Here is a 13,210-nt window from a genome sequence, read left to right on the forward strand (position 1 = left end):
GCTTTTTCCCTTCAATATTCTACCCACTTAGTGACATCTTAATGAGATTACACGACTTAATCTCACTATCAGGTTTTGTGAGACTGTCTAGCATTTCTTTTTCTAATTCATTCCTGGATCTGTTTGAAAAGCCCATGTTAAAAATATTCATACTGTTAATCTTTTTTGATTATAGAAAAAGTGTGTATTCTATTCACAGAGTATGCTTTTGATATTGGTTTGTGATTAATTGATCCGATTTTGCTTATGAGTGAGGTTCAAACTGTTTTCTTGATTCTCACCAAGTCATCTAAAAAGAACAGAAGAGTCCTTTTTCACTTTATTCCCTCCAGGTTTTCATCCTGTCCCACGTCGTCTATAAAAAGCAGATGCTGTCTATTAAACCACAGTAGCAACAAATATGATCAGGAAAAAACAAATCCCATGAATACATGATTTGGCTTTCAATGATGACAAAACTACTGCTGGCAGCTTCGCCGGAGAGGAATGTTAACATTTGAACTCTGACAATGTAAATCATAAACAGCCACATTGAAGGAATTTCACCAAAAATATATCTTGACAGCTATACCAGAATAATAAACATATCTTTAAATATTCTGTTTTAAACTCTTCCTCTAAATTTTTTTTTGAACTCCCACTCAGCTCCCATTGGGAGGAAGTGGAGCAGCCTGGCCAGTTGTGTTGACTCACATCTCAGAATAGAGACAGTGAAAGTAATATTGGGGTTTAATCTAATTTTTAGTGAAATCTTATCGTGCATTTAAGGACACAATAACGTTACGGAAGAGAGACTGGATCAGTAAAGGTTTCTTTGTGGGATTAAGAGTGGACAGCAGTTCTGTACCAGAGCTCTCACTCTTTCACTTTAACTACCAAATCAGAGGCATTTCCTCACATACAGTCCCACTTCCGCTGTGCAAATGCACCACAGACAGGAAGAAAGACAAGCGCTACACCTTTAACATGCAGACATACAGTAGACACTACACTAACTATGTACAAATACAAATGATGTTAAAGAAGAAACCAAAGAATCTTGCACACTGTTAATCATTTACTTTATTAGCAATGTTTGAGTCCTCAGATGTTCTGTAGGTATAATTTATATCGCCAAACAGCACCGGCACCAGCTTTATATATACATTTCATTCTAGTTAAAACCCATTCAATCCCATATCCAAATCCACACTCTTGTTTGAGCATATCTCAAAACACAAATTCACAAACTCAGGTAGATTGTCAAAATGCAAACTTTGCATCTCTACATGGAACAGGGTTTCCCTTGTTGGCCAACAAATCATGATGTATATGTTGTTTGATATCACAATTATTCAAATAATATATATCAGCTACAGATTTTTAAGGAATGACTAATGGTAAATGATTTCTCGCTGTCATCCAATTCCATATATGACTGAATATTTTAATCACACTCTGTACATTACACAACTAGTTTTTACTCACATTCCGATACACTGTAGAGATGCTGTATTGCATACTTAGGCGTACATGCTTACCAATGTTTCCACAATAGATAACTAATCAGAGCAGGCTGTGATCAGCAATCTTTCAGAGAGGACTTATTGACCAGTTGTAGCAGGAAAAGCACAGGTAGAAATGACAACATTAATCCTGGTCCTTTTCCATTTAAGGGTGCCAGTAATCTATGCCAGGAGGTAAGACTCTGCTGTACCTGGGCCCTTCCACTTACTGGCACAGCTACATGAAATGCAGCCATTATTAATGTTATAAATTACACCGGTGTGGTTGACAGGTCGCCGGTTTCAGTGGAGAAACGACTGGCTCCCATTTGAGACGGCTGCACAATTAACGAATGGCTGTTGAGCAGAAAATGAAGACCAGGTGACACCTTAAATGAGAAGACAGATGATCATCTGTTTGAGCATGATAATGACTACGTGGTAATTGCTCCAACAATATGGTCTTCTCCTTGTATTGCTCCGCCGTTGCCCGCCCATCTCCTTTACTGCAGTTTGCAGCTGCCCCTCAACCCCATAGTAATGCAAACCACTGCTCAGAGCACAAAGGGAGCCTGTGTGAGGTGTTCACCTACCCCCACCACCCACCTCTCCGCTTGCCACTCCAGCAAGGCTCTCTTCCCCCAGTGTGGCTGATGTGCCCCATTTGCTGGATGATGGACTGAGCGGGACAAGGCAAAAGTTCACACACCTTTCCTGTTCACATGGCAGGGAGGCCGGTTTGACCCCGCCGAGCTGCTCGGGAGCCACCTCCCATGTGCCGCTGCTGGCTGCTGGCCCTCCTCCATGCACTGCAATTTGTCCCCTCATTTGAGGCCAGCCACGCCTCTGTTGTCCTAATGCCATAACTGCTCTCAACTGCTCTCGGGCTGCCATTTCCTTGCAAGGGATGAAGAGAGGAGGGGATGTAGGGGGGACGTAAAGAGAGAGGAGTTTCTTTGTGTACGGTCAATGGTTATTATACCAAATGAGCACACAATGAACATACTATGGTTTAACTAATGTACCAGTTTTGCTAAGAGCTTGTTCTTTCTCCGTCCCACAACATCCTGTTAAAAATACTGTGGCTGATTGCCTTTTGCAGGGGCAACAATATTCGGACACAGTTTTCTCCACACGCGTCTGGTTGAAAAGCGTGTGCTTTGCCTCTTTAATCAGTATATATTCAGCATGTCTGGCGGAGAGGCTGCGGCAAAGCAAAACAAATGGCAGAGCCACTACGCTTCCTCCTTTCCCACAATTCAGCTGTCTCAGTGAAAATGATCTGCCAGTGACTGAGCACAATTTGGCACCCCCACCCACGGCCACCTTCCCCTCAGCACACAGACACCCACCCTCTGACCCCAACACATGCTGCGCACGGCCCTAACTTACCCCCCACCCTGTGAACACCCTTCAGCCCGGAGGAATTCATTTTCTAATTTTCCCTGACTGAGAAAACAATACACATGCCTTAACAATGTTGACATCTCTAATGCCTTAAAACGAAGTAGTAATGGTGCTTTGATTGGTAGTAAGTGGAGACCCGATTACAAACACACATAGGGAGCTCGCCGACTGCACTGTAATCTTTTACGACCTCCAGTGAATGAATGTTGAAATGAAGTGAAATAAGTAAAGATAATCCGTCATGAATTTACAATGAATAAGTGAAGCTTACACTGAGTTAAGTAGACACTGGGTTGAAATGTAATGAAAGAATTTGGATTACAATGATTGTTTCCAAGTAAAAATATAATACGGTTTATAAATTACTTTCCAAAGTAATTTAAGTTTCTTTTTACTTGAATATCCTGAACTACCAAAGAAAGTTAAAAACGATAAATGTACTGCTGTCTGTGTTGGATTTCTGGATTTTCAGTCCTGTGCATTCACTCTTTGTGGTTATTCACTAACTATGGAGTGACACATTTAGACTTTATATGTGATTTATTTCTATTGCAATAAAGGTCAGAGATGGGCCTAATGCACATGACTAAGGAAACACAAACTAGGCCAACAAATCTGAGCTTGATTTTTCTTTCTTTTTCATCACTGTAGGATGTAAGGAGATTATTTGTCAAAAAAGCGACATTTGAGCATTGAACTATGTGGTTAGTAAAAATCAAATGCTGCGTCTTATAGGGTAACATGAAGAGCCCCATTTAACTTTTCATATCTCCAGTGCAGATTAAACAACAGTTACAGCTGCAAATACGTTTTAGTTTGAGTTTCAGTACGTGATAATAATTTTGTGTTTCTCTTTGCCATCTGTTAATTCTTTACAGTTCATTGGCAGGATCATTTTCAGGTCTGTGCTCTTTTTCACAGATGTCCTCGGCTACCACTTCTTCCTCAGCGGACCCTTAATCCAAGAAGAAATCAAGGGCCTCATTCACAGTTTGTCGCTGGCTCGCTGTGGCGTTACCACAGACTGACATATGAGGAAAATAGAAAAACCCTAATTGGCTCACCAAAGTTATGAAAGCCAATCATAACTGATCAGCGAAGGACCACGTCATCTGTCAGTTGGCTACGATTGTTTGCTAAAATGTAGTTTACAAACGTTCTCATTCAAATTGACCCGGTTATCTTTTTAAATGAGTTGAATGACACAGTTCAAATGTTGCTTATTCAAACACCTGCAGGGGAATTAACCTTTATCTTCATGCACACAACAACCAGGCTGATTTCTATCACTGTCCACTCAATCAAAAGTGTTAAGAGGCCAAAGCCGCTGTATGTGCACGTGATGAGGGCGACTACGTTGAAACAAATGAGGCATGGGCATGATGCAAGTTTTTATTAGATTTTTTATTTTTTGGGGCTTTTTCCGCCTTTAATTTGACAGGACAGCTAGGTGAGAAAGGGGGGAGACATGCAGGAAATCATCACAGGTCAGATTCGGACCCTGGACCTCTGCGCCGAGGCATAAACCTCAAAGTATATGTGTGCCTGCTCTATCCACTGAGCCACCCCAGCCAAGGCAAGTTAGCTTGCAAATTCATCAGTCATTCCCTTCTTCTGGCCTGCCTTTGGTGAAATTCAACATCCAGCATTCTGGTACTGCAACTGTTTTCAGAACAACATATACTGAAAATGTAATTGTTTATAAAAAAACCTGCACCATCACAGTCAACTTTTGTGTGTGAACTGAAGCACAGCGCTGCAGCAGATTTGTTTCCGCAGGCTCCCCAGGACAAGTCCGTGTCTGACAGCACTTATTAACCAGTTTGTCTCCCATGAACACCTCTGTCTGTTACGAAGGTTAATTGTTAGCCAAGTTAACAGCAGCAAAAAAAAAAATCTTCGGCCAGGCGATTTATGGCAGTTCACATTTTTTGCTTGAGACAATTCACACCAGTGCCCCGATCACTTTACACATAATATACTGTAGAAATAGTTGTGGAAATACTTTATGAGTTCTTTGACACTTTCATTGCTCTGCCATGCAATACCTCAACTGCGCAAAATGAATACAGCGTCTTTTTTTGGTGTGTGAATGAAATGATTCATTTAGTCAGTGTACTGGCAACAGTATTTGCAGTGATTGGTTTTGTCATTTTGGAGCAAACTAAGGCGGCATGCAAAGCTTGTTTGTGTTCATGTAAACTAAACATCCCATTCGCATGTAAGTCAAGATTACAGATAGCTGATAACACAGACTAATTGATGCGTAGGTAACCTTCCTGAAGTCTAACCTTAGCGTCATGATCTTTGTCCCATAAAGTTTACCGACTGTGCCTGGTTTTGCATATCAGTGTTGAATTTTATCTTATCAAGGAAATGGTACATTTGGATATTTTGGATGAAGCAACTTGTCCTCCGTGCAAACACAGAACATTTCTTGTGCCACAGCGTCACAGATTGATTTTTAGCAAAACTGTCAATGTTCAACCCAGCCTTGAAAGAACAGTTTGAGATTTTGGGAAATGCAGTTATTCACTCTCTTGCTGAGAACTAGATGATTTATATCACGGCCTTAGCTGTGTGGCAAATATGAAACGACATTTCATCACAGGACCACTTCAAAACTGCTTGTCTGCTGATCGAGGTGAAGCTCAGAGGCTGCCGTCTGTATAGTTATATTTGAAAAACAAATAAGACGGTGGTATGGATCCCTCATCCAGCTCTCAGCAACAAAGCAAATAGACATTTGTCCAAAAATGTCAAACTTCCAACGGTCAAGCGAACTACACGTTTTAAGGACGTGCCTGGAAAAATAGGCCAAAAGTCAAGCAGTCATTTAATAGTGTAGTCATTTGAATTATTTGCATGTCACACACCACTCAAACACATTCACAGTTAGCGATACGAGACATCTCTCCCATGTCCACGATTCCCTGACCTCATCATGTCTCCCTCCATTTATGTGTTACCATAAAATCATCTGTTTCTGGCAAACGCGCCGCTGAGTGACTTATGCCTGGCTCGGCAGCTGAGAGGCTGCGAGGCAGGCAGTCCAATCCTGGAGACAGGCTAGTTGCAGTTCAGCGGCCCACACACACAAAAAAAGACCCCTTCAATCATTCCCATGGTTCTTATTCTGGGCAGCAAGCGTGGTGTCTACAGTTTCCCAGGCCCCTCCTAAAAAATGACACATTCTCAGACCAGATGCTTGAGACAGCCCGTACAGAGCTGTGATTATTAGCAGGGCCTTGTTTTTTTTGTTTTTTTGTCTGAGAGAGGAGGCGCGCTATTTTTAACCAACGATGAAAGTTTGAATATCCTTCCACCCCGTGAGCACACAAACCACCACTGCCAGATATTTCAGGGTTTCAGCACAGACGACGAGGGGTGTTTGGAGGGCACGGCTCCCCTTCAGACCAGCTGGACAGCAAAGTGCCATTACTGGCAACGCCACATTTACTTCCTCCCACTGCACATAACCTGCAAAAGAGGACCTATTGATGAATGATTGAGAAAGCTGGAGGGTCGGCGCGGAGCTTTGAGAGGGCTTGCGACTGCCCTCTTGGTTCCTTAGTTGGCTGGCAGTGATTGCCGGTGGCATTCCAAGGGGCTATATTTCCCATACATTCCTGTATGTTTGGAGGGGCTGTCTGTAGTGTGGGCTGTCAGGAGAGACACGGGGACGACAAGCTGGGATTGAGAGTCGAATGAGGGCTGTCAAAGCTCAGCTCTGCATTAGATCTCGCACACCGGACAAAAGTGATGTCTGCTCCACGGAACTGGCAGGAATCATTGTATGTTGTGCTTGCACTGACTTTGAACTGGGAAAATGATTTGGAAACCAAAACAATCATGTTATAGTGTGATTCTGCGCTGCCCCTCTGATCTGCTCCTCTACTTACCCGTTGTCATGGAAACACGACTGTAGCATGAGGAATATGTATTTGAAAAAAAAAGAAGAATCAAACAAAAAGACTTCATGTGTGGTCGCAGCCTCACATATTTTCTAATTTCACAACACTGCATCGGACAGTGTAAACTGTGTCTTTCACAACGCTGATCCAACACAGTGGTTGCACAGATTTACAGTCCTGTGGGACTTGTGTTCTTGTTGTACAGTAGGGGGAGTGATGGGGATTTATTTGTGAGGTCAGACAAAGTGCCACTACAGTGCATCAGCGGAATCCTTGTCAGACCTCAACATGTGGCTGCAATACAAAGGGACACATCGTTTACACAGCTTCTCCAGCCTATGTTTGTATGAAACACTTTACATACTGAAGTTGACACACAAGCCTCTGCTCATTCCCCGCTTAGAACTTTTACTTCTCATCCTTTGAATAAATAAATGGTCTTGAAGAAAGAACAAAAACGAAGAGAATGGTTTTCGTTAGAAATCTCAAAGCACAGATAAGTCGGCCTCCACCACACAGATCCCGGGGAGGAGAAGCCATAATTTCAGGGCACAGCTCCACTGTCATCTGAATAAGCATCTAAGGAACAATGTGATTATCTGTGTGCTGCACCCATGGTATTTCCCAGAATCTTCACAAGCGCCACATCTGCCAAATTCAGTCGGATCAGCTGTGTGAACACAATGTATTTTCTTTAAACTGTGCCTCGTAAACAAATACGGATAAATACTATGCAAATTGTCTTTGCATTCACTTGTAAACGATAAACCTGACGTGCCACATTGTTGTAGCGATGGCTCTCCGCCAAGCAACTAGTAAGAATTCCTCAGACTTCGGCAGGCGCCAGCCACCACTGCTCTGGAAATGTCTTCACCAAGGGGAGGAGAGCAAGACTATTTTAGGAGTTTGCCTAAAAATATTTCATAAATGATGACAGTAATGGGTGTACATAGGTCAATGTGAGTTTATGTGCAAATATCAATGCCTGGGACTGCAGAAGTGCTGAAAAATGCACGGGGAGGTGAGTGTTTGTGCTCTTGTGTGACTGCATTCATTGTCCTGTGAGGGGGCAAATGGAAAAGTTCTCTGATTCTTTCTCTCTCTTCGGCTCTCGCTGTCTCCTCCTTCCATCGCTCTTTCCCTCATCTCTCCATCTCTCTAGGGGAGGAAGGTCTCGGAGTTTCTCAGGAATGTTGACTTCTCTGTGCCTGGGTCCCTTGGGGGACGTTGGTTGGGGTCCTGACCCTTCTCCTCCTGTATCCCTGGAGCCTATCAGCTAACTAAGTTAGCATGAGATAACTCTCTGCTCCTGCCCCCCCTTATGGCAGCCTCTCTTCCTTCCCTCCCTTCCTATTTCCCTCACCCTGGGCTAATGTGAGACAGGGGCTTCATTAGATTCGGGGGAACATTCATCCGTCTAATCCTGGCCTGTGGTAAAAATTGTCTTTCAACCCCCGTCCTCCTCAATCACACTCTTGTGCCCAGACACTGATGAAATCTCCTTTGCTAATCCGTTACTGGACAGTTGTGCCGTCCAGACATCTGTTGGAAAAGACAACATTGATGGTTCAAGTTTATTTTTCACAGTGACATTTCAAGTATCCACAATATGTTTGATTTATGAAAAAAAAAGGAGTAATAGTGTATGTGACTACACCCACAATCACCGTAAACATACAGTTGTGTTATACTCATAGAGAAAGCCGGTGGATATAGATGGATAGAAAAGATAACTTTTCTAATGGTCAACATTTATTGCACATTGCAACCGAATAAAAACAATCAATTAAAATTGAGTAGAATCAAAGATGGCAGAAGCCATGAGAGACAATGATGTTGAAATCCGGATTAACTGCACTAATCCTTAACGAGAACTGCGTCAATGATAGAAAAGCTGTTGATGGTATCTCTGAACTTGGACAACACAACATACTGTTCATTACATATTATGTCAACTGATGATGATGATGGAAATAATGGTAAGATTGAAACTTATAATTGTCTGTTCTTGCTTAGAGCTTACAACATTTTTTATTGTTGCTGTTAGATGAGCAAACAGAGTATTATAGCCACTGGCCCTGGGAGCTGAGTGGCTGACCCATGCTGTGACCTTTTCATGTCATGCAGACAATATTCATCAGGACCATGAGTTGAAGATGACTGTGATCTGCCTCCTGTTTGTTGTGTATTTTCTCAAGCCTTTCTTATTTCCCTGTAAGGTCAGTAACCCTGCAATTTTCTCCCACACACTGGATAGTATTGCCTGGCTCTAACACTGGTCCATTTCTTGTTCTCCTCATCCCTCACATTGCCCGAGGTGCTGCTTGAACTTAGGGACACACTTCGTCCCTCAGTGGGAGAACTTGGAACCAGGAGGAAATGGGCTTTTTCCCAAAAGTTGGGACAGGCAGTGCTAGAGAAAACATGAGGATTGGCTTAAAAGAGGAAGCATGGAGAGTACAGGGGCTAAAAAAGAAAAGGACAAATGCTGTTTAAAGAGTATGTCACTGCAGAGAAGATGTGAAAGAATGTGTTTAGTACCGTCATGGTGACTTTTGAGTAGCTCGAGGGTAGAGCTGTCTGATTAGAAGGTCAAAGTTTGACTGTGGACCTTCAAAAAAAGTGAGGCATCAATGAACTTATAGCCTTAAATCTGGTATTTGTTATTTTGTAATTTAGTGCCATCGTTTCTCAGTGCACACTTGTTGTGCCATGCTAAATATGAAACCACTAAACACTGACTATTATTTACGATTTACATCCTGGAACTGAAAAACAAAGGAAATGGACAAGCCCATACCTTGTTTAAAACAAACTACACAATTTCCCTCCCCCTTACTTTAGCCATTTATTGCTCGTCTCTTAAATGAACTAGCTGCCTGCAGACGGATATTACTCATAACTCCAGCTAGTGCCAAGTCCTGGTCTGAGGGCCATTAAGGTGTTTAAAGTCAGCCATTCATATTTGTGCTGGATTGCCTCGCTCCATTTTAAATATTCCCCTGAAATTTTTGTATGAAATATAGCCCTGGTGATTGTCTGAGAGTGCACTGCATCATGCCTTACCTTCCTGCCTTACTATACATCGTTCAACACCTTGCATATTGTACAATCAAATTACGCCTTCACATTTCCCGGCAGGTATTGCCTGCTACATTTTACTTCAGAACAAACTGAATATGGAAATGTACACAAAGAGGAATATGGCAAACCAGTGGTATTTTTCTTTGTTTACCATCTGCGGGTCACTGGCTTCTAATGGGCAGCTTTACAAGAAGTTGACTCCTTTACTCATGAACATGATGCAAGTACCAGTTTCTCATCATCATAGTGTTTCAAAATGTCCTCCCGATCTCATGCATAAATCAGTAGCACACATGTTAAATTCTTAAGCAACTGTGTGCAACCAAAAAGACCAAGACGCTGTAAATTATCATCAAGGTTTTAATCTAATCACTAAACCAGGTGATTTCACTCAACCATCCCCTCTCTGACGGAGGGAGTGCTAATCAGTGAAATGGATGTTATAAAAACGTGCACGATCTTTAGACCTCCTGCAGAAAGCCTTCTTCCGCACAATCACAATTATATCATCTGAAACAGACACACTCTATTAAGAATGATAGGTAACAATTTCCATTGCAGCCCGAAGCACAATAACTCCAAAGTTACGTTTAATCTTCTGTACCACCACTGTACCAGTACAGTAAACACCAATACTTATATGTAGTTAATGGGGAAGAAGATGTGAAATTATGGAATTAATGTGGTAATGATTTGGGAATGTAGATTATAGCTCAGTAGGTCATATACCTTCCCTGTTATAATAGAATAGATATCATACAGTTAATTAATAACTACAGTATACATTCCCTCTAACTTCCTTCAAAACATCCATATTGTAGCTCAGTAGGTTGTATACATAAAGTGATAATAGGTAAAAAAAAAAAACGACAGTATTCTTTGTAAGATCCCGAATTGTGTGTTGTGGGCAATAATCTAATGATAAGTTTAGGACATTGTAACTTCCCTCAGTATTCCAACTCCCTTTTGCTGCTTGGAATTACTTAACTGTGACACACTGCAGTGGACAATAAAGAATTGAGTGAAACTTTTCTTTTTCTTTTCTGTGTGCTAGCGCAGAAAGGGCCCCTGGGGGGTGCTTTGCCCTGGAAGACTCTGTATACGAGAGCCCAGGGTGTCGTCCACGCGGCTTGTGTTACACCGGGCCCCTGTGACCCCGGAGTCACGGGGCTAAATGCAAAAGTGACAATGTGCATAATTGCCTGCTGAAGATAATGGACCGCTGATTGAGATCAATTACTTTCGCCAAACACAGAAAATGGCCGTTAACTATCGCCGCATAAATTCGAGAGGGGCGATGTCCAGAAGCGCCGAACAATACGTACCCTGAGATGCTCAGATGACCCAAAATGTGTTGAGAGACAGCTTTCTAAACACGAGTGTCGATCACAGCGTACGTTCACGCTTGAGAGCTCACAAAGAGGGAGACAGGCATGCACACACATGCACACACAGAGATACAACACACAAATGTATAGGGATCCTGCTCTCACCGTACATGTGCGTAAGAGATAAACCCAGTGCTCCTGAGGAAACAGTGGCTCTCTGCTTTTTTGTCAACATAAATGGAGCCTATGGAGAGCCAGGATTATACACAGACAAGTGCCCAATAGATTTTTTTGTTGAAAAACCCAGTGATTTGAATGGTTTTGAATCACGCTCGTAGTCCTTTTCCACCGACAGGGAAGGGCTCCGCTCTGGCTTTGAACAGTCCGGAGCATTTCCACCAAATAAAAACGTAGTTCTCAGAAACAGAAGAGTTGGTTCAGAGCTGGCACTTAAAAAACAACTTGTTCTTCAGTGACAAAATTGGTGGGCGTGTCAATTAAGTTGGTCCATGCTTGTTTTTTGAAGGTGAAAAAAATATCTACAATAGCAGAACAAATGTTCACTCTAAATCGATGCACCTCCCCGTCTTGCTACTACTGTTTACTTCCGTTGTACATCCTTCCATTGTGTCCTCCTTTGATGATGCGTCCACGATTACAAAGGGTCCACTCAGGTCTGGTGGAAAGGCAGGCCGCTTCGCCAGATCACAGCACAGTTCAAATAACCCTCAATGGAACCGTTTCGAGAACCAGTTCCCCGTTGGTGGAAAAGGGCTATCGCAGGCTGATATGCTGATAACCTTACGTTCCTTATTTGCAGGAGCTGCTGACTTAAGTAGAGAAACAGTGGAAAGAGCAAATGTATCTGCAATGCAGTCAAGAACAAACCAAGGGTTTTTTGGTTAAAATGAGCACAGAGCACAGTTTTGTGAACAAACCTAAACATTAACTTGAGCTCAGTGGACTGCAAGTTGTAGTCAGCTCTGCTGTTTACAGCATAATAAGTCTGATAACTGACATGCATCGTTCTGTTATTGATGGTAATGATATCAGTTTTTGCCTCTAGCCGTGCAGAGCCTTGCCATGTAGAGCCACGAGCAGGTGAACCACACCGGCACGGCTCGTCTGGCTTGTAGTGACATGGTGGAAAGCGTTGCTTAACTTACTCACCTCGATCACACGTGGAGTTGTCTAGCTGTGGAATGTCTGTGGATGTGGCCCACTGTTGTAGTGGTCCTGTGTTGTCTTTCTTGGAGTCATGCGTTGTACTCCTGCTTTCATTTCTCGATCTTTTCCCTTCAACTCTTTGGACGTACGTTAAGATTTCCCAACAACTGAGAAGTCAACTTAATAGAAACGCTCAGAGGTGATAAAGCAACTCATGAAACTCCCTGCTCTCTCGTCGCTTGTACGACGACGCATTCTGTCACTGAAGAATTTCTCCGTTAATTAGTAAGCCAGGTTTCCTCCGTAAGGCACAGAGTGTTCTGACATGGTGGTAGTTGTTCTCTTGAGGGAACCTCTGCTAAAGTGAAATCATGTGAAAGGAGCACGAGTCCCGTGTCATGTGTGAAGAAAAATGTTGTGCATGTTACATAGGAAAAGATTTGTTTGGTAGCTTGTTATTTTTGTTCTCCGCATCAACCAACAGCTACTGTACGTGAGAGCAAAAAGCCATGTTGCTGTGCTCGTGAGAATTTTGCATGACTTCAGTTCACAAGTTTTAAATTTCACGAAGCAGAGAAGAGAGTAGATTGAGCCAAATGTATAACAATGGACTAGAGTTTAGGCTGGGGGTAGCCAGGTCTTCTGGTTATGAGAGAACAAACGCCAAAGTCACACAACAGCACACATCTATCCTCATCACACACAGACTTCAAACACATTAACTACAAAAAAGGGATTGACCTTGATTAGAACTAATGTACGGCAGGAAAAGAACATGTGACGGACTCGAGCAGAATGTTCACATGGGTGGGATGCTGCTGAAGGC

General features: G+C 42.6%; 1 long non-coding RNA gene across 1 annotated transcript; it reads right to left on the reverse strand.

The window, feature by feature from the left end:
* Positions 1-8,365: 8,365 nt before the first annotated feature.
* Positions 8,366-12,724, reverse strand: LOC118310975. The gene is made up of 2 exons (XR_004793877.2): positions 12,388-12,724; positions 8,366-12,082 (listed from the first exon to the last, which is right to left on the reverse strand). It is a non-coding gene; the product is annotated as an uncharacterized LOC118310975 (long non-coding RNA).
* Between the last annotated feature and the right edge of the window lie 486 nt (positions 12,725-13,210).

This window comes from Scophthalmus maximus, chromosome 5, assembly GCF_022379125.1.
Source record: "Scophthalmus maximus strain ysfricsl-2021 chromosome 5, ASM2237912v1, whole genome shotgun sequence".
NCBI classification, from domain to species: domain Eukaryota; kingdom Metazoa; phylum Chordata; class Actinopteri; order Pleuronectiformes; family Scophthalmidae; genus Scophthalmus; species Scophthalmus maximus.